Source organism: Apis laboriosa, unplaced genomic scaffold, assembly GCF_014066325.1.
Source record: "Apis laboriosa isolate Shangri-la unplaced genomic scaffold, ASM1406632v1 scaffold45_cov149, whole genome shotgun sequence".
NCBI lineage: Eukaryota > Metazoa > Arthropoda > Insecta > Hymenoptera > Apidae > Apis > Apis laboriosa.
Window position 1 is genome coordinate 2,525,115 of NW_025223361.1, and position 25,213 is coordinate 2,550,327.

General features: G+C 19.2%; 1 long non-coding RNA gene across 5 annotated transcripts; it reads left to right on the forward strand.

Moving 5' to 3' along the window:
- Positions 1-607: 607 nt before the first annotated feature.
- Positions 608-23,083, forward strand: LOC122716383. Of its 5 annotated transcripts, XR_006347013.1 has the most exons (5): positions 608-1,092; positions 12,271-12,386; positions 12,461-12,600; positions 12,736-12,911; positions 22,982-23,083. It is a non-coding gene; the product is annotated as an uncharacterized LOC122716383 (long non-coding RNA). The 5 variants fall into 5 exon arrangements; XR_006347012.1 differs by lacking the exon at positions 22,982-23,083 and having other exon boundaries at positions 12,736-13,012; XR_006347015.1 differs by lacking the exon at positions 22,982-23,083 and having other exon boundaries at positions 12,467-12,600; positions 12,736-13,011.
- Positions 23,084-25,213: the final 2,130 nt, after the last annotated feature.

Consider the following 25,213-nt stretch of genomic DNA (forward strand, 5'->3'; position numbering starts at 1 on the left):
ATTATATTATATAAAACTAGATAATTGTATTGATGTAAAGATTATCTAGATGATATCACATATTGGCGAAATAATAATAACAGTTTTTTCTTCCAAAATAATATATAAATATTTACGAAATGTAATTTAATTATTGTTAAGTTTGAAACATATATATTTGATTTAATTTTATTTTATACATATTTTTAATAATAATATATTTATAATTTTTAATAATAATATATATTTAATAATAATATATTTAATAATTATATATATGCTCTTATTAAATAAAAGTTTAATATAGATGCAAAGCTTTTCAATTCAACAATATATATTTTAAATTAAGATTACATGATTACATTTTGAATTAAAATTACATAAATTATAATCTCTTTTGTTTATAATGTTTGTAACATATATTTAATACATAATATATATATTTTGAATTATTTATTTATAGTATCTACATTTTTTATTTATAAGATATCATATTTTCTTCATTATCTTTGCTCCAATTTATTTCTTGAATCCATATATATAGATTGTATATCTATAAGCATATATGATCTAAGATTTTCACGATAACGAAAGTTACGTCAGTTATTATTATAATTATAAGATTCACATAAATATTTTGCATAATAACGTTATGATTTTTGTGTGTGAGAGATAATAAAGTGAGAGATACTGTGATATAGCATGCAATTATTTTTAATAATATGATATTTTTTATAACATCAAAAATCATAATCAAAATTGTCATAATTGTGATCAATAAAAAAATGATAACTTATGATCGTATGCAAATGGCCTTAAAAATCACAATTTATCATTACATGAAAATGTAACATAAGGCATATAATGAAAAAAGTAGTATCGAATCCTCTCTTTTATTTTAGTACGGCATCATAGAGCCAGTTATTTTATTCTGTGTTGACCAGTCTCTATTCTTTGTTGTAATTATTTAGGTTATGTTTATCAAAATGATATTGATATCTAATTGTTTTTATATAACTTTAATTTTAAAAAGTTATTTAAATTAAAGTGATTTGGTGATTACACAAGCTTAGATTCACAATATTCTATATATTTTGTGAGGATGGACAAGAGGTATTAGAAAAAAAATTAAAAATAAAGATTTATTATATATATTGTATGTATTATTGATATAATTTTGATATTAGTGTTATGTTTGTAAATACATATTAACAACCGAAATATATTAATATTTTTTTGGTTTTTTTTTTCTTCTAGAAATGGTAAATAGTTATTCTGATTAAATAGAGTAATTATCCTATTATATATATATTAAATATAGAAAAAAAAGAAATAAAATAATGTTTTTTTCTTATGCTTTCTTTGTTAATTATATAATAAGTTTCATAAAATTTGAATTAAAATATCTTTTAAAGTAATAATTTTTATTTTTTAATTATTTTAATAATTATTTTAATAAATGAATAATTTTTTTACAAGTTATATAGTAATCGAATTTATTAGAAAATACATGATTTTATTTAATAAAATAAATTGGATTTTTTATATCTAAATACCCATTTATAATAACACCATATTATATCTTTTTTATACATTTTCATATACTTTTATAAATATTTTAATTTATTTTATTATTATGAAATATTTTTTCATAAAATGAATAATTCACGAATTATTTATAAAATCATCATATTATAAGATTTCTTATAATATATAATATAATAATACTATATGTTAATGTATAATATAATAATATTATATATAATATTTTAATATATTATAATATACTTAGTTTCATAAACTTTAACAATATATTAAAAATTAACTTTAATGAATTAAACTAACTAAACAAAAATAAATTTCAAAAATTGTCTGTTGCTATTATGTTATAATTAATTCTTGTTCATTTTTTTATTTATACCATTGATAATTATATGTGATAAATATATAATTATATGTTAATTATTTTTATAGGACATCTTTGGAGATTGATTCTAGAAATTAAAATAAACATAAAAGTATATATTTGATAATTTATTAATAATATAATACGTTACTAATAATATAATAATGATTTCGATTATAATTTTTGTTTATTAAAAAAAATATTAAAGAACATTTTAATTAAAAAAATCATAATAAATAAAATTAATTAATAAAATTAAAAAAATTAATTTAAATATAAATAAATAAAATAATACTTATAATACAGAGAAATAAATATATCTATATATTATAGTAATATTTTTATATTTTTATTGTTATTATATATTATATATTATATATTGTTAATTATATTTTTATATTTTTATTGTTATATTTTATGTTTTAATAAAAATTTTTGACTAAAACATTTATTGCCAGATGAAATATGGTGTTTTTTAATGGTTTTGTTCATCTAAGTGCTATGAATATTATTTAGTGCTTATTCGGATTTTGAGAGGAATGTTTCAATGTAAAGAATAAGAATGTTAAATTATTCTTGATTACTAGCCAATCTTTATGAAAAGATATCTTCTTAAAATTGAATTTTCTGAAGATTGATAGAAAATTGATTTGATTCATAAATATTATTTTCATCATTAGTATAAATTTATTTTTCTTTTAGATAAGTCAAATTATCTTTTTCTAATTGCTGAGAAATAATGCAAATGAGAAATGAATTTTCAAATAGTTTTTTAATCATCTTTGAAATTTTATAAATAATGATACATTCTGTAGTGAAAAAACTTATATTTTTTAATAGATTGGTTAATTGAAATATAAACAAACTTTAATTGTTTCATTTCTTTTATTAAGAATATTTTTTTTTTATTATGAATATTTTTTATAATGTAAATTCAAAATTATTTTAAACTTTTTATTGATTGTTATTATTAGCAAAATTATAAATCAATCATATTGTAATCTGCTGTTTAGCACGAATGTTGGTTGAGATGAATACGATTAATGTGTTAAATTAATGTCTATATTATACAGACCATATGATTTATATGGAATTGATAAAAAGTCTTTTGAATCAACTGTTTCAAAAAAGAAAGCAATAATTAGACTATTAGCAAGCAAATAGTATGGAATAGTTCTTCAGTAATTCTAATGAAATAATAATTATCCTCGTATTACAAGTATTTATCATTGGGTATAGAATTTCTCAAATTTAAGGTAAGTTTGCCTGCAATAATTTTTATTATATATTATTGAATTTTTATTAAATTAAATTAAATTTTAAAATTGAGATAATTTATAATTGGATAATTAATAATTCAATTACTATATTAATCCTAAAATTGTGAAAGATGTATATATACTCTTATATTATATTAATATACAAATATATTGTATATTATGGATTGTATTATATCATATTATATATTATATATTACATCATATTTTCATTAGATAGATTCTTTGTTTAGATTGTGCAATAGTTAAAATTAAATGTGAGACCAATTCAATATAGTATAGTATGGCTATAAATGGAATAGAATATATGGATATTACAATATTGAGATATCAAGTATGTTATATCTAAAATATAAAATCTATAGTTAACCCTTTTCTATATTATTAAGAAATACATTACATAACTTTTATATATATAAAATTTAAATACACTGCATTAATCTGCATTAATCTTGAGAAACATTAAAAATTATAGTGTGTTTTGAATTATAGTTTTATTAATCTAAACATACAAAGCATCCAAAATGTAAACATAGATTAATATTGGATTATATTTAAAGATTCATAACTTTTGATATTATGAAAATTAATATTTTTGAATTTTATGCATCAAATATTGTTAACAAATATAGATCATAAACTTTATTTTTCTAAAACAAATTTTATTCTTTGAAATATTTAATTTCCTTTTCTTTCATTGAACAATTAAGTGTTAACTTCTTTTTTAATTTGTGAAAATAGCATCTCTATACAAAGTACTTATATATCTCATATTATTTCAGCATGAAATTCCTGTTACTTTCATATGTAAATTTCTGGGGCAAAATGCGAAAATTATTCATTTATAACTGAAGTCACTATAATCGAAATTATAATGATAGTCTCGTATTAATTATAATTTTTCATTTCGATCAATATTTATTATATATTATTTCGGTCAGTTGTTTTATTTTATATTTTATTCTCGCATGAATTTTTTAGATATTTCGCTTTCCATCTATTCCTATTTAAATTTTTATTTCATAATATACAATTAATTATGAAATTAAGTTAAATTATTTTGAACTATGCTTGTATTCAGTTATCATATTGTATCATCAAAAATTCACTAATGAGTTTTCTTTTATTATATTTTCATTTATCTTATTTTTGGTTTGACGAAAATATTTTTATATTTTTTCCATTATTACATTTTCAATTTTATTATTTTCTGATTAGTTAGTTTCTTTCTGTTCACAAAATATAAAATTGTCGACAAAATTATCAAATCCATAATTATTTTTCATAAAATGTTTAATTTATTCTTTAAGAAAATTTACTTCAGTGATGTAAAAATTAAATACGTAATAAAACGAAATTCAAATGAAAAGTGTAGTTATATATTTAATTCAATTCTTATGTTTAATTTTCATATTAATTTATTTTAATATATTTTTTATTATAGTACAATCGCGCCACAAAAATATTAAACTGTTTCGATTAAATTTTATTTTTAAATTTCTATTTAATACAATTTTTATAACAGCTTGAATCTAAAAAATTTTGTTTTTAAATAAAAAAAGAAATTAATTTATCGTAATTGTTATATATATTTAGAAATTTCTATAACTTCATTTTTGTTTGTAATATATATTATAGTTTTAAATATAGTATAACCAATAAACAAACGAACAAATTAAAATAGAATTTTAAAATATGAAATTATATATTGCATATATATTATATATGGAAAAAAGTATTGTAATATAAATGTATAGTTGTATAAAATATATATAAGTAGTATAAAAATTATTCCGTTAAATCGATTTTTTTAAAAGTTCTAGGCATTTGTATCATAACAATATCAAGCTATGTCAATACTTTTGTCCAGAATTGATTTGTAACAAATGTTAATGAATGTAAACAAACATTATAAGTTATATATCTACATATGTTAATATTGTTGTGTCCTTAAATATGTGGGATTTTCAGAAGAAGGCCAAAGTTCGGGAGTGTTGATTCAGCGCGAATATACTTTGGAATGAAACTTTGAGTTTTATTGAAAATTTTCTTTACAAACGCGAATTATTTTTTGCTAAACTCTAATTGTGATTCCAAAATTATATGTTTGTCTCTTTTAATAGAATGTGTTTCTGACGTTGCTTCTAGTAATTCTTTTTAATTTTTATCTACATAATTAAATAAGGATTTATATACAGGTAAGGAATTTTCAAGAAGAAACTGTATATAACGTTCTTATTATAGTTCTTATTATAGTTCTCATTATAAACTTTTAATAATCGATATTTTTATCGATAATTCGATAATATTGTCACGAAATCGATACCAGATGAAAATAATTATGAAGTTATTTTGTTTAAAATTTTTTTTATTTAAAATTATTATAAGATATTGTTAAATTGTAACAATATTTCATTAAATATTTAATATGTTCAAAACATAGTTGAATAATAGTAGCTGAAATAGACTATAATGTAGTCAAAATATTTTATTCCAAATAATTATAAATAACACTTTTACGTGTTTTAATAATAATTTTAAATAAGAAAAGATAAAAAAAATAATCACTTTTATAAATAATGTTAAATAATGTTACAGTATGGATATTATCAAAAATTAATAAAATATCGATAACATATTAATAATTGATAATTAATTTTAATTCTCAGTGAATTACTTAGAATTTTGCTATTTTTCTCATGATTTATATTATCTCATATATTTCGATTAAGCTGTACATAATATTCACTGATCGATCTCGAAGCACAATATTCTTTCTCTTTGAAAATGTACTTGATTATTAAAGTTATTAGTTAAAATTTTAACGTACATATCTTTAAAAATTACAATACATTTTTTTTGCATATTAAAATATAATATGTATAAATATTATGTATATAAATGATATATACAGAGTATTAAAGGAAAATGTTGCTGAAAATATTTCAACAATGTTCAATTTACGGATGTTTTCACATTTTTAGAATATTTTGTATTATAGAATAAGGATAATGTACATATAATGTAAAATTTAATATAAAATGAATAAATAATTAATATGATTATAACGTAGTTTTACGAACATTTCTATCTTTACTATATATTTCAATTGCTTCTTTTATATGAAGTTTCTTTGTATTCTTTCTTGCTCGTGAATTTTGTTTTTTATGATATATAATATATTTAGAACAAATATGATAACAATAATTAAAGATATTTTTAATATTGTAATAATAAGTCTACAATAGTAATCTATATCGAATCACTTCCTACAATTTGATTTTGAGAATTAATTAAATTTTTTGCTAATGTTTCTCTATATTTTCGTATGTGAATGTATATATATATATATATATATATATATGTATGTATTATTGATAAAAAATTATATCGAGTTACATCGAATTTACCACGAAAAATAAATAAATTATAATATTTAATATATTTTCTTCAATGTTGTTGGAATTTGTGTTTATATCGATTTAACAGCCAATGCTACATCGCAACTCGACTAATATTGAACGCTATACATTCTGTGATTGGCCATTATAATTTGTTAATAATTCGTTAACAAAAACGTAACGAAAGTTTTTGTAAAGGAAAATGTTGCTTGAAATTACTTCAAGAATCTCCAATTAATGTTTTCTCATTTTTGGAACATCCTGTATAATTGATCCAAATTCTACTGACCATATCACCTCATTCTTCGGTAGACATATTATTCACCATAAGATATAAAAATTCAATAAAAACTCTTAATTTCGTTATATTCAATTGTTTAAACGTTGCATTATATTCTGTATCATTGTTTTTATACAATTCATTATTTGTGTGCACTAAAAGTTTTTCTAATATTTCTTCTGTAAAAAACATTATCCATAACTATAATCTTGCAATCATGGCTTTTTTAGTAGATGTGTAACTATAATTATACTTTGACATTTTCTAATTTCTGGTTTTTTGAGACATTTATATTTATGTCTATCTTTTCCATAAATAAAAGTTCATCATTTTCTAGATTCTTGCTTTGAATTGTTTTCAGAAGAATATTGCAACAATATTGTCTACATTACCTATATGTCTATATATAATCTTCGATATAATCAATTTCATCCTCGCTTATGTTTCCTTTGAAATAATTTATTTCCTCTCGAAAATGAATAAACTTCTTCAGCCATTCATTGCGATTATTTAAATCTCAAAATGATAATATTTTTTATGAAAAATCTATGCAGATATTTATTAAAAATATATAAAAATGTAGGTTTTAAAAAAAATTACTTACCTATACAAAATTTACAATTGTATAAATTATAAAAATGGATATTTTATACTCTCTTCAGATTTGATTCCAGATTTATTTAATTTGATTTTGTGTCTTTATTTAATTTGATCTACTCATAAATTTCTTTTCAATTTTTTATAAAGTCGTAACAAATAAAAAATTTTCTATTTATTAGTTTACAAGAAAAATGTATATTAAAAAGTTAAAAATCTCAAACACGAATGATTTTTTTAAACAATTTAATAAGTTAAATTTTCAGATAAGTCTAATATTAAATTATATGTAGGTAAGTAATCTAATTTTTATTTTAGTTTATATTATCTTATAATATTAGTTTATATTTTAATTTATATTATCTTATAATTTTTATTATAATTTCATTATTTTAAATATAAATTTTGTTTTAGTTATTACTGAAATTATTCCAGAATTATGAACTATAATATATTAGAGTGTATACGAGTTGCAAGTTAATTCCTAACTGGAATTATATCTATTTACTGAGATGTTATATTAATCTAATAAATTGTATTAATTTATTATTAGTATGAGTTCTCGAATTGCAATGTTTTGGATTTTTAATTATTTTAATTTATAATTGAATCTTTCATGATTCATTTATTGGATGAAGAACTTCATAAATGTATACGTAAATGTGCAATTGACATGATACAAGATTTTGATTACAATAGTTTCAATAAATAATTTCTTTTATAATTTATTATAATTTATCTTTATTTTTTTTGTTAGTTTACTTAGCATTGCTTATTTAAAAGATTTTCTTGTCATATTGTCGATGTATATTAGATGCATTTAGAATTATTATTCATGAAAAAATAATACGATCATATTCTAATTCTATAATGTTTAATAATCATTGAAAATCAATATCATCTATAGTTGTAAATCTAATGCAATCATACGAACAATTGCATCAATTGAGTTATTTTTACTTCTCTAAATACTTTATACTTTTATTATCTTGCACATTGGATTTTGCTTCTGTATATCTTATTAAATTAAATAATTGACTATAAACAGCTTTTAAGTGTCGCACAAATAGTTGTTCTGTTTCTTAACCTGAAAAATATTCTTCACAAGAATCTCCAAATCTTCTACATGATGAGAAAATTAAAATTAAAATGAAAGAAGTTTTATTCAAAATATTTTTTTTATTTTTGATCTTGCATAATCTTGAAGATTATGATCATAAATATGAATGAATTGATCTCAAAATAGTTTTATATAATGTACAGTATTCCATTTATGAAAATTTAAAATCATCTAATTGTAAGAAAATAAACAAATTTTTTCATTTATTTTTTTGTATTTATAGAATAGAAAAATGCTATTTAATAGCATGAACACTATGTATAAAAGAACAAAATATAAAAATAAAAAATATTATAATCATAAATATTAACAATCTAAAATCATATGTACAATAACTTATTTTACTATTTTAAAAAAATACAAATATATAATGTATAAGTATTATAAAAAATACATTGTAACATTAACATTTATAAATTTTATAATTTTGAATTTCTATAGCTCTTATAAATAGAACATCTCAGTTGTTAATTTAATTTCATTATATATTTCACTTATTTAATCATTGTTAAATAAAACTTATATTTGTTTAAGTTAGGATCATGATATTTATTTTTTTATTTAAATTATCAAACAAATGATTGAAGATTTCAGAAAAATTAGCAATGTGCAATATAGTATTCGATTTTATGGAACTTATATAGAAGATTAAAAAAACTCTTTGTTATTTGCAACATGAATTTACATTTCATTTTATCAAAATTATTTGGCTTTGTATGTTTTTCAGTTAATTTGTAAATTACTTTTGCATTTTTATCATATTTTAAATTTTATAAAAAAATAACATCGTAGCAGGATATTTGCGAACCAATTTAATTTGGAAATCATATTTTAATCAATTATTTCTAATGATTTTGAACAAATAATCAAATAGAAAATAAATTTTTTTTCGTTTTTAATAAAATATGGATTTTGAATATTAACTCTTCTTTCTGTCATGCTTATATTATTTGCTCTTTGATTGTATCTAACTATTAAACTTGTACTATTCAAAATATCTAAAACTATCTAACTATATCTAATCATCTAACTATTTAATGTATATCTGATAAGAAATTGTTTTTGATCCCATTCCTCGAAACAAAAATATTGGTTGTTGATTATTGATCAAGTTTTTTATCATAAAAACAAGTATCTGAATACGAGTTCGATTACCTACTATCATAAACGAGTATCTATTTCTATCAAAAATCTTAAATATTTAAAAACTTCAATAATTTATTTATGTGGATAGAAATTAAAAAAAATATCTTTTTTAAGCTATTTATTTTTATTCGCATTAAATAAATTTTGATATATATCAATATCGATTATATCAAACCAAATATTAATTATATTAAATTAATGAATAATTATGCTAGAACTTGAAAGATAAAATTTAAGAATATCGCGAATTTTATTTAGATAGAAGTGTATACACAATTTTTTTTGTTATATTATTTTATATTAAAAAAAATAATTACATCAATATATATAAAATAAAATCTATGTTTTTTTCAAGCATTGTTAATATTATCTGAGAAAACTTTTCTTCTATGCTTTTAAATTTTTTACATTTTGCTCGAAATTGTGCATCACGTATATAATTTCATTTTTAATTATGTCAAATATCGCTTTTATAAATTTAATTCTAATAGAATATAATTCTAATAGACAATATTGTATTGACAAAGATATTAAATTTTATTACAGAAATATCATTTGAACTATAATTTAGAGAAATATAATATAGAGAAAAACTCATTCTCAAATATGCTTAAATTACTATAATCATTTTATTGTCACAATTCCATTTAAGATATTAAAATTAATAATTTGCAATCATCTTCGTTTAAAGTTGCCAAAATATATTTCAAACATATTTATAAATGTATGACAATATATCTTAAACATTTATTTTGTCGATGTCATTTAAATAACGACTGTTTTTCTGGATAGTAATTCATTTTTTCTTTTAATAATGTATTGTAAAATAGATATAATTTTTTATTAAAATTTCTGACAATTAAATACCGATATTTCGAAAATTTCGATATTACAACTTCAATAAATATCAATAGAAACTTTTAGTAATTTTTTAGATAATTTTTCATTATTTTTCTTCTTTGAAGTGTTATATTTTTTAGCTCGCTTAAGAGAATTTTTTCCAATAATGTCGAAATTTATCACTTGATTCGTTATATGATTTTGATAGCCAAATCTATAATTTTATATTATATTTATTATATTATTTTTGATAATTTGTATCATTTTGTTTTATTCATTTTTTGATTTCTCTGTTCTTTAACTTATAAAACTTTATTTAAAACTTCATTTATTATAATACATTTAAATATATTTTTAATTAATTTATTACTCTTTTATACAGATTGACTATAAAAATAACATAAAATGAATTGATATTTGTATCATACATTAATTTTAAATTATATATAAATTTTTTATAAAAAACATTTAATATGGACGGATACTTGTGTTATATATTGATTTTAAATATAAATTTTATATAAAATACTAATTATTTGTTATATAATGATAAAATTTCATTACACAATAAATGAAATAATACTATTTCTTAAATAAATAAAAAATATTTAAATTACATTATTATTTTATATATGGAAATATTCCTTTTGTACAATAGAATAATAATAGTTTGAGATATATATGTGAAATAGTTTTATTGTTATTTTTTTTTATTGTAATTTCTATTGTAATTCTTTTTTTGCAATCACTCATTATTCATTGATTGAATCGTCCAATTTGAATATACCATTTAATCAATTATTATTTTTTCTGTAAAATCGATTAGTTTTATATTTAATTTCAACATCTTCGAATAATTATACATTTTTCGATATAATTCAATTTCTTTTGAAATTAATCCTCTTTTGAAACATAAGAATTAATTTTCTTCAAGATTTTGTATTTATTTTCGATAGATAAAAAAAATTAATTCTCGATAAATAAAAAGAATTAAAATTAATAAATTTCCTATTTAAATTGTGATTGTAGATATTTATCACATCTTCATTTACTTATTAACTCTAATTCATTATATTCATTATCAAATTATTTATTAGATTTTCTATGAATAGTAAACAAAAAACTATAATGTCTAATAAATCTTTAAAATTTATCTCTATAGTATATCTTTATAATTTCTCTATATCTTTATAATTTATTTTTCTTAATCTTTATAATTTATCTCTATATATATAAGTATTAATCTTTTTTTGCAATATCAAATAACAAGGATATCATTATTTGGCTCTAATCTAGAAAATCTCGATGGACAATCATTTCGTGATTGCTTTAATCAAAATGTAATAGTATATATTTTGACTGTTTCTTCCTTCATATTATCGACAAACAAATTGCTACAAATTTCTATTCTGTTATATTTCTGTTATATTTCAATTATATACAGTTTATTTATTTAATCATTTTTATTCGAATTATTATTTACTTACTACTTTATTATTGCTTACTAATACCTTATTATTTATCATTACATTCATTACAATCACTGACAAAACATGATCTATTTTTTTTTCTAATTTCTTAACATTTTAATCTTCAAACTTATTTAAGTTACATTTGTACATGATTTCGGCCATTCACAATATGGATAATTGCTCGTTTTTGATATAAATTGCAGAATACGCATATTTTGAAATATTATCTTGACATATGTCTCTTTCTTCCAGAGTTGAAACAGTTATTGCGAGTCTGTATCTTGTTGAACCTTGTTCTATTGTCCCAATCATTGGTTTTGTGTTTGCAATATGGAGAGATAAAAACAATTCGTTAATTAAACACAATGGTAGTACATAATAATATGTGTTTAATATTATAATTTATTAATTTTAAAAAAATGATTCATTTGTTCGTGGTAAGTTTCAGGAAGAGGAGAATATATGACGCTGTCCCCACTATTTCTAGATTAAGCAGATGTCACGTGACTAGATATCCAGCAAAGCCAAACATGTCTGCAACTGTGTTTAGAATTTGTCATTATTATTATTATTTTAGAAAATGTAAGATAGAAAATGCTATTTTATTATATTATTAATAAGTTTTAATCTTAAACGGTATCATTCCTATCTTATTTATCAACATATATAAATATACATATCTTTATATATGTTTATTAATATACCTTATTAAACTAGATTATTCGGTGGTCTCTTCTGCGATATCCAAAATGATGGCGTTCTTCATATATGTACTTTTTCAAAACAATTGGTCGACGCAATCTTTGAAAATTTTTTAAACAGCATATTTTTTTGGAATTGGATCAAGAATTTTTCCATGAGTTATCGTAGTCCTATTACTTATCATAAAACCTGTAAGTATAATTTTTTAAATTTCGAACAATTTAAGATTTAAGAAAAAAGGAAAGAAGTATTGTTTCTTCTTCATTACTATATATTTTATAGAGATCTTAAATTTTTTCCAATCTTGCCAAATACTTATTTTTAAGGTAAATTTTATACGCGTTACCATGCTGCATCTTCTTCATTCGTCATTAGTATGTTAGAAATGTAATTTCTTATATGAAAAATAATAAATTTATAGTTGCATTTAATGTATTAAAATTAATATAATAAATAACAATACTTTTGTTTTTTAAGAATATTAAATATTTATGTTTATGTATATATCTAACAATGTTAGATCAATCACGTTGAAATTTGATCAAGTTGAATTATTTTAATATATTTATTATATTATATTATTATTATAATTATTATATATGTATTAATTATATTAATAATATTATTAATTATATTGTTATATAATTATATAATTGTTATTATAATTATTATTAATATTTTTAAATTATTATAATAATTTTTAATATATTTACAGTTACGAACAAGATGAAAATCTATATTGAATATGTAATGAATAATCTTTTATAATATCAATAATAAGAATTATAAAAATTATATATTAAAACGAAAATAGAAATATCGAATAAAAAAAAAATAAATTGCAAAAATCATGTAATTATTATTTAATTATATTTATATTCATATATAATATAACTTTTAATTATATGAAGATAATTTATAATATTTTTTTTATAATTTATATTGTTATATTTCTTGCAATATAATTTTTTTTGTATTAATCCTTGCAGAATATTAAAATAAGATAGAAATTTATTATATATTTTAAAATTCTTTTGATTTAGCCAAAAATAATATATATTTCTAGTATAATACTTTCTAAGATACATACTTTCTTAATTTTTTATTGAAAAATATTATTATTAAGATACTTATCATGTAATAAGTTATACAAACAAGATATTGCTAATCAAATCTATTGTTTCACTGAATAAAATATTCTAAATTTTTGAATATTTAATTTTGAATATAAAATTGTGAAAACATTTTTTGATCTCTATATAATCGGTAATTATTGCTTATAACATTTTTTTTTAAAGCTTCATCATCTATAATTACATGTATTATATCTGATTAAGAAAATGACTTTTCAATAAGAAAAGAGAACTTTTCTGAATATATATGATATATGATATTTCATGATTAATTTTTCAAATATATTAATACTCTCCTTTGCCATAAGATAATAATAAATTTAATCAAAATTAATAAATCATAGAAAAATAATTTTTATAATTAAAATAATGAGCTACTATTGTATGGACATATACGAATATGCTTCTCATCTTATTCCAATTATAATTCAAAAAATTCCATTTTAATCCAAATATTTAATATTTATAAAAAATCAAATCATATACAAATACAAATAAAACAATACAACAAAAATCAAATACAAATAAAAGTCTATGCGCGGACGTTGCACTTAATCGTAAGCGTATGATATGCGTCTAACTTCTATGAATGGAATATAAGTGGTAAAATAAATTATGCTTATAGAAATTCTATTTTTACAATAGTTAAATTTTGATTTTGATGTAGTTAAATTTTGAATATTTATAAAAAAAAAATTTATTAGAAAATCATATTATATTATATTTTGTCATTATACTAAAAATATAATATTTTAATATACTAGGTATAGAAATATATTCTTTTCGATTTTTGTGAAAAACAAAAGTTTTATTACAAAAAAATACAATATTTCAATTGAAATACTTCTAATTGTTATCAACGACGTCATTTTTTCGATAACTTTCGGATTCCACCATGACATGCGGTGATTTTGAGTCAATAAATTTATCAAAGTATTTTCAGACATCATCAAGTATTCTAAAATGTATATAACATGTATTATGTATATAAACATGTATTAAATAATATTGTAAAGATCTAAATAAATGAAAATCAGAAAAAATCATATTTTTTTTAGTGAAGCAGTATATATATATATATATATATATATATATATATATATATATATAATTCATACAATATAAAATATTTAGAATCCAATGAAAAAATGATGATCGATCTTACAAATTTATTGTGAGAAAAAATTTAGTTCACATCTATCTTAATTAAATTGTGATTTTTTTTCTTTTAATTTTATAATCCAAATTAAAGAGTTATTATTGGGAATAATTAGTAGATTTTGTTTCTTCTAGATTTCATAATTCTTAGTATGATATTAGATCGTATGCAGCCAATAATAATGATTTAAACTTTCTTTGCATCAATATTGTGAACAGTGATGTCTAATGATGTCAGTGATGTCTCTCGTTAAACAAAATCTATTTATGATTTTTTATGCTTTAGATTATCATATAAAATTCATTTTTCATTACCTATAATGATTTAATTCATAATTATTGAAATTTTTGAAATTTAAAAAAAAAAATTTATTTTGCATAAAAACAATATTTATATTAGAAACAATATTTTATCAATTCAAAAAAATAAATAAAATTTTATACCAAACATTGACATTAAATTTATAGCAAAAACAAGCCAACCCTATATAATCTGATATTTATTTGGCGCTAAATACAAAATAAATTTTGTACTAAATACGCCATAATAAATTATGATTTTTCGATGATTAAAAATTTTAGCATTTGAATGAATTAAACAATTTTTAATTATTATGTATACATATATTTGATTTTCGAAACATTAATTTAAAAATTTTAGTACTAAAAATTAAATATATTATACTAATATTAATTATATTAATATTATATTATACTAATATTAATACAACCATCTTCGTTGTAAAAAATTATCAACTGTCTGATCTTAATATCTATAAAGTTTTAATTCTTTATAAAATATTCAGTTGCTTTTATGAAAAATCGCAAATGTTAGTCGTTTTTTCACAAGAATTTTTTTTAACTTCTAATTTTAATATTTATTATCACTATTCAAAATGCATATTGCACACTAAATGCTTTTATCTGATTTCTTCTATTTTCATATTTAGCATTGTATTATTGGCAATTGGTAAGTTAAATGTGTTTAATTTATTAATAAATTAATAAATATTCATATAGAAAATGTTAAATTTAAAGTTTATTTTTTTATTTCTATTGTTCAAAATTTATACCGATCTTTCAGAATTATAATATTTTTAAATAATTTAATTCAATATTTTTGAAAATAAATAGAATAAATAAAATATTATTTATAATAATTTATTATTTCTATCAAAGCATATATGTATAATAACTTAAATATAATTACAATTTTTAATTTAACTCGAGTATTGCAGTTTTGTTTTGATTTTGTAATTAATTGTTTAATTTTAATTGTTTTTTCTATTTTTAAAATTTTTTTTGAATAATCATTATTCAGGAGGGATTGTGTATATTTGTAATTGAAATAATTTGCTGTTTCATATTCTCTCCCTCATAATTAAGTCAATGAATCATTAATATGAAAAAAAAAAAAAATCAAAATATTCAATTGTTCAGAAAATAATTTCATTTTTTCAAGAAAAATATTGTTTTTCTTATTTTATTACGCTACTTTTCATCATTTTTTTGATAATTTGATAAAAGATTCAAATCATACAAATCTTTTTCTTTCTTGACAAAAAGCTGAAATAAATAAGTAATTTTTGACATTTTCGTTTAAATCAAAGTTTACATCATTTAAAGAATTTTGTCATTTACATAAATTAGAAGAGTATGGTGGATAATATATTTCATTCAAGTTGCAAAATTTTCTAGCAACTGATCAAATTTATGTTTCGCCTTGCACTGTCAAGATAGAAAATTTTTCTATTTGCCAATTTTGATTATTTACTTGAACATTTAATTGACGACAATATATATTTGAATCAATCATCTAGTAGCAGCTCGAAAAATATGATTCTGTTTCAATCTACAATATTCTGTTATAATCAACTATATAGATAGCATAATCTTTTTTTGATGAATATCAATCCAATCAATATTTTTGATGTTAATTGAGATATATAAAATTATAATTTTTAATTTAACTACTACTTTTATCTACTACTTTAATTTTTTAATTATTCAATTTTGTATTTTTCTTATTATATTAGACAAAGATATATTACGTGACTAATATATATCAAGCATATATATCATTGTATCACGTGACGTACTTCTACCTAATAAATGTAATAGTAGAAATGAAGATAATGCAATATATTCTGTTTCTACAAATGATAAAGCTTATTATCTTCTTAGAATGGCTTACACGAATTATTGGAACAAGTGAATAAATATTTGGAATAAAAATATTACAAATACTTCTATTGAGTTTATAAATACTAATACTAAATACTAGACATTGAGTTTGAGCAAACAATTTATGAAACATGATTGTCAGATATGGATATTTCAATTGCAAATAAATTATAGCGAATTGGTTTATGAACAACGAATGTTCACTCGGGAAGCAGTATATACAATAAATGACCTATTTGTGAATGTAAATAATATGTAAACGTGTTATTTTATTTTTAACATAATTTGATCTATAATCTGTAATGATCTTCCTTTAGCTGAAATTATTATTCGAAAATTCTTATCTCTTTTTAATATTTGTAGTTCAATTATGTTAAGTAATTTCCCAAATATGTTAAATAAATCTTTATATGACATTCTCGAGAAGTATACTTCATTTTTTCAATATTTCATTGAAAATAATTTTTTTTTTATATTCTATTTCACTTTATTAAATATAAAATTAATATAAGCAAGAGATCTGGATTTTCAAATATCCTTTTAAGCTTCAAAATTTTCGTATGCAATCTATAACTAAATATCATTCTTAATTTTTAATGCATTAATTAAATTTGAATGAAAATTTCAAAAATTTAGTAAATTCCAGATCAAATACTTAATTTTACTGAATCATCGAATAATTGTCATTGAATTTGGAAGATAAAAATAGAACTTGAAAATATTAGACATTGTATTGTATACATATATATATATATATATATGTATATATATATATATATGTATACAATAATATAATATAAATATATAATAATATATATAATATATATTATATATATTGAATGTTATATATATATATATATAATGAAGGCGAAATAATACATTAATATACATATTTGTTGCGATTAGCTTGAAAATTTAAAAAATAATATTTTAAAAATGGCTAATTTTGCGTGGAAAAATTCATTGGACATTAGACATTGTTTAGATAAGTTCAGAAAATTTAATATCTCTAAAATTTTGTATCGAGAAATTATATTCATTATATAATTTAATAATATTTTTAAAAATAAAAATTTATTTTTGCAAGTATGATGTATTAAAATTGGAATAAATAAAAGTATAATTTTTCCTATACAAAATCATTAATTGCTTTAATAATAATCTACTAAGGATATATTTATACAAAAAATTTTATAGTTATTTAAGTTACAAGCTAATTTATTCTATATTTTATTTATAGTTTTATATTTAAAATAAAGTTTAAATTCTAACCATTACAAATATTGTAATCTTATTTTTGTGCTGAATTAATAACATTGAGAATGATATTAAAATGACAGTTCTTGACTCTTAAATCGAAATCTGGAACAAAAAAATTCATTGAATGTTATTTCTATCCTATTTTATTTATATTTTATAGTTGTATGCTTATTATTGATGATATGTATAAACTGATATTATATATAATATTCGATTGGTAAACAGTAATAAGTAAGATCTTTGTTTTTGAAAATGAAAAAGGTATTAATATCAGATATGTGAAAATGAAAAAAAAAATTAAAAAGAAATTATTATTACATTCTTTCTTTGAAGGGAAAATATTGACTCTCATTCTCATTGAATTGAATTGAATTGGCAATTATACACGATAGCGTATCATCGAACTAACGAGAATTGCATAGTGTTTAGAGTCATCTAGCGACATAATATCATAACAACTGATCGCAACTATTGATTCCATAGAGACATCACATATAATTGCAAAATGTTGTATTAAATTGAACATATTTTTTAAAATATTTACTTCTTTATTCCGTATTTCTTTTATTATAATTATAATTATTTAGGATATGCTTATTATGCTAATATATAATAGATAATGTATGTAGATAATCTAAATCATAAATAAATTCTTTAAAACTTTTATTTTTAAAAAATTATGGAATATATGGAAATCTATTAATATTATGACTATAACTATAGAATATTCGATTGATAAACACTAAATAATATCTTATTGAAAAGAAAAGTTGAAAGAAACGAAGAGAATACAAAAAAAATTTTTTTTTTATTTCTATCTATTTATATTATATTATATCTAAAGAAAAAATAATGATTTTCGATTCGCTCGAATCAACAATTATACAATTATATGATACTACGAGCTATGCTATAAAATCGCATGGAATTTGGACTCATTTGACTGTGATGGATATTTCAGTGAGTTAATCGATGTTAATCGATCAAAAGTTTAAGATGTTGAATAAAATTATTCACGAATAATTCATATGGATTAGCATTATATATGTTCAAAGTAGTTTGTTCAAGTAGTTGTAAGAGTGATTAAGTTTTTGACATTTTTGAAATATTATACAACTATAATTGTATTAAATATGAAAAATATTTGGGATCGTTATCCTACTAAAAATAATAGACTGATGCCATTTTTAATTTTTTTACAGATTGTTTCAAATTTTGTTTTAGAATATTTTTAAATATTTTATTACATTTTCTTAATTTTAATCATGATTCCATATATAAATTAAATATTTTCAAAAATTATATAAGTTATATAAATTATTAAATCAAACAAACATTTTTCTTTTATAGTGTATTCTTATTCTTATTCTATTCTTTCTCTGGTAGTATTAATTTTTTTTTCACACGATTTGTTTTTTTTTTTAAATTTATTTTTATTTCAATAAAATATTTTTTATGAATTTTGAAAATTATTTTGTAGTTCAATAATAATATATTTTGTTTTAACATATTTCGAAAATCATTTTATGGTTTCTTTTCAATAGTAATAATATATTTGATCAATATGGATTTGAATAATTTATAAATAATTACATAATTTTTTCATGAAAATAAATTTAACATTTTTAATATAACTTACTTTAATATAACTTAATTATGTTATATACTTAACATAATTTAATATAATTTAACATAAATTTTACATTTTTTAATTATAAGTATAAAGAAATAATACATTTTATTTAAAGATTTTCATACAATACTATTTTATGTACAATAATATTTAAAATATATATTGTATTTTTTGAAATTTAATTTCGTCGTATTGATAATTCTTAATTAATTCTTAATTAATTCTTAAATTCGACGTTCGTGATAATTCTTTTAAATAAAATTTATTCGCTTTTCCTCTTTTTCTTACCATTAATTCTATTTATTGGCTAATTTATAAACTTGCTTTTTCCTTTTCTTCTATTCATCTGAACGATTATGAATATGTCACTTCATTCATTTCTTTTTTCTATTTTATCTTTTTCTTTTTTATTTTCACCTCATTGTTTGATTATTATTTCTTATCTTATCCCTTCTGCCACCATACATATCTATTTATTCTCAATTAGAAATTTTTTTTATTATATATATCATTCATTCAAATTTCTAATGAATATTGAATGTTTATATTAACCAATTTAAATTTATAATAAGGGATATCCAGGTAATCAGAACATTATTACATTTCTATTTTTCATTGGTATGATATATATAATATATAAATTAAGTATTTAAAAGATTAAATTTTCTTCCAAACAATTTGTCAATAATAATTTTGTTTATAATTAATTTTTATTAATTTTGATAATTTTTTATCAAAATTATATTTTCTAATATACTTAATATATTAATTATTTCTTTTGAATTTTCTAATTCAGTTAGCAACGATAGAGCTTTAGATTTTAATAATAATACAATATTATTATTTATGGAAAAAATGATTTTCCAACGATCAAAAATATTCAAATTTTACTTTCACAATTTTTTTATAAGAAAAAATCACGAAGTATTAAAACATATATCTATCAAATAATAACTACAAGATATTTAAAATTAGTTTTTTAAATTTGAATTCAAAAATAAAAAAAATTATAACATTTAAATGTTTAATTTTAGTCTTGTTAAATATTATGTTATTCAAATATGTTAATATACATGATATAATGAACAAACTGATCGAAAGCACAAAAACCAAAAAACAATTGAAAAAGTCTACATCATTATGTATGTTTGTTTAAATTAATTATTTGTAACACGAAAGTTACATAGTTATATAGTTATATCGATATATAAAAATTTATTTTTAATAGTTTTTAGAAGATAATATGATAAAGAAAAATTGTATTCCATATTATAACAAACGATAATACTAATAATTTCATTTTTTTTGGCATTAATAAGAATTTGAATATTCTTTAAATTCTTTTGTTGCATCATTTTATTGTTATAACTGTAGTCCAGTTTCATCTATGTTAATCTCTTTAGTTTTTGTTCCAATTAATAAAAATTAATCCAAATTATTTGTTTTCATCCTCTTCTAATTAGAAGGATTTAAATCATTTTTAGTTAAATTATTATTCTTAAGAAAAATTCACAAAGGCATATAAAATTTGCAGTTCTACTTTTATTTTTTAATGCTAATGCAGAAGATCGAAGGACATTTTCTGTTTGCTATTTTTTATTGATTTATTAATTATTAAATCATATTGTTCTAGCATGTTTAGAACTAGATTAAAATATGAATCATTTCATCATAGTACATTCATAATGAGTATAGATCATTTTTGAACAATAGATGTTCGTAAATTAAGATAAAAAATTGAAATTAATCGCATTTGTATCTTGTAAACTCTTTCTCCTTATTAAAATTATGTTTTGTTATTATTATTATTTTTTTTTTTTAGTATATATATAAACTAATATCTTTAAGAATTGGAGCATCACTTTTTCCAATATAAATTCCAGTTTTTCTTCTTCTAATCAGAAGGATTTAAATCGCTTTTAGTTAAATTATTATTGCTAACTCATCTAATAAAATTTTGTAAAGAATATAGAATTTGCACTTTTATTTTTATTTCTTAATGCTCTCGCAGCAGGTCAGTTTCTTTTTTATCTTCATTGGTTTTTTATTCGATTTTTTATTTTCTTATATTTTTTCTTATATATCGTTTTCTATTAATATATACTTTTTATTGAATTAAATAAATAAGTTTTAATCTATTGGCATTTTACTTCAATGTATTGAGAAAAAAAGCATTTTTTTAAATAAATTAAAGTATTTGCCAATAATTTATATAAAAATCAGAATAAATCAAAAGAAACATGCTTATTTTTTTCCAGTTGTCATTGTTGATCATATTTTTTTTTTATTAAAACACAAAATATCAACAAAAATTTTTATGAAAATCTCAAATTTTTTCAAGACAGTATATTATTATACGTTAGTAAGTAATTTTCAAATTTTAATATTTTAACATAAGAAAATAATTTGATAGAGAGAATTTTGCTGCTATTAAATAAATTATCTATTAAATAAATTCTAATATAAGTTATGTTTGTTTTTCATTTTATTTTATTTGGCATTTTTCAATTACTTTATGAATATTTCAAAGAATAATATAGTTTAAACTAATTCAAACATCGATCATGTCAAATCTTCAATTTATATCCGATATCTATTATTTTATATCTATGTTATGAATAATCATCTTTTACTGAAATTATTCGAAGTTTATCAAAACGAAATCCATCTTTATTTTTTTTTCTTTTTCATTTCAGACTTTTGATCGTCAAATACATATTTTATGAATTTCAATTTCTTTCTTCATTATGAGAATATTGAGAATATTTCACTCAATTCGAAATTTTCCATATTTATTTTTGAAATTAAATTCTCATCATTATTCTAAGCTTTTTTTTATCTTTACTTGTATATTCAATAATTTTATTATTTACATTGTTCTTTACATTTTCAGAAATATATTTACGAGACGAGTTATGGTACATGTATATACGCATGATAATGAACGCATGGAAAGGATAAAATTAGCTCAGTTTTCAGATTCTTACATATTGAAAAATAAAAAGTTATTTTTTTAAATAATAATTTATTCAATAGTATAAACTTTCTTGTACAAAAAATTAAAAAAATTAATATAAATAACGATAAATAAAAATAGTTCAAACAAAAGAAGTTATTAATAATTAGTATTTCTTTATTCAGAGTATATGTGCTTAGATAGAAATCGAGATTTTTTCGAAACTTTTTTTATCTTTTTATTGAGATGGAGAATATTCTTTATATTGCATGACTATTTTGATTGAGTAGGTAATATATTTTCAATCATGCCAATCAATCATGCTTTAATCTCCTCAACGTTTATCAATTTTACATTTCTTTTGTTTTACATTTTTTATTGCATTTCATATGATCGATATTTTTAAATTTTTATACCAAACTAGTTAGAAAATATTGTAATGAACGAAATAAATGATAATCGAAGTAGGAGCGGTTTTTTGGGAATTTGTGATATAAGAATTTAAAATAATATTAAATCTTTTCGACTACTATTTCTATTTGAGAATCAGCTAAAACGATTGAACAATTATAAGTCTATTTTTGCAAAGAGAATTTGGCTTGTACTAAAGTGTCCGAGATTTTCAGTTGTTAGCAAATCATCAATGAAAAAATCTTCCATTGCTAAAAAGTAGTTTGGTATATCGGATTTCTATTTCTTGTAATATATATATAGAAGTGATGCAAATGCAATATTATATGCAACTGTATTTAATTCATATATGCTCACCGGTATTCTAATCTGATCTTCACAGAATATATGAAATATGAATATATGAAATCTATAATCCTTAATTCTAACTTGAGTAATACATATTTTTCTTATATCTGTTAACATAATATATTTATATTGACAAAACCGGAGTAAGAGTAAAAAATAAGTAAAAAATAAATCATCTTGAATTTATCATCATTGATCTTTATCGATCTACCATCATTAACGTATTTGAATTATTAATTTTCATCACACATTTAATTTTATTTGCCATTTATAATCATTGGCAAAATATAATTTCTTTTTTAGTTTTTTTGTAACTCTCAAACTGATATGGATGATATTTTTATATGGTTTCAGTCGCTCATGATACATTTATATGAACAAATGTTTTTTATTTCTGATATGAGTCGTAGCTAATGCATATCTTAGAATACTACACAGATATCTCTTTTCTCCACAGTTTTTGCCAGATATATCCTTTGAATCTCATTCTAATAATATCAAATATGTGTTTATAAATACTATTATACTAATACTATTTATTATTCGAAATTTATTATTTAAATTTATTTTGCAAAAATATCTTTACACGTAATAAAAGATAAATAAGAATAATGCTTAGCAGCGACGAATATACTTATTCGTTAATATATTTATTGAATCTTAGTTTTTTTTATGTTTTATATACATGTTTATCATTATTTTGGAATATAGCATGTGGAACGAATTTAATCATGTGATTAATAAATCTGTTACGGCACGAGTTGTAATTATAGTTCAATATGCATTTGAGGAACAAATTATTTGTTCATTGTAATTGATACTGAATTGCAATTATAAATTTTTGTTGGATAGAAGTAGCAAAACTCTTAATAAATCACAAGAGCATAAAGTATAAGTACAAATTGAAGTATAAAGTATAAGTATAAAGTATAAAGATATAGATACAGTAAAAGATAGAGATACAGTATATATATATATGTATTTAATAGAAATGAAAAAATTTAAAAAGAAGAATATTGACGATTGACAAAATTTAGAGAACTAAAAATTAATTATATGAAATTATAATAATAAGAAAATTGAAGAAGAAAAAAGGAAAATAGTTGTTAAAAATACATATTATGCACTATATATACATATGTAATTTAGATTTTGAGTAACAAGGGCAATAAGTCATAATCGTGAAAAAGATACACGGGTAAATAAAATAGACAATTAGTGTGGAAATAATACATGATTTAATATGTAACATTAAGATTATAAATATTTTTTCCATTTTTTTCTTTTTGTATAAGATTGTGTTTAAAAAACAAATATTTTTTAATAATATTGTTGCATTTTGATTTAATAGCATGAATTATTGATCAAGCTAATTAAATTATTGTTAATAATTTATAGTTGTATATATAG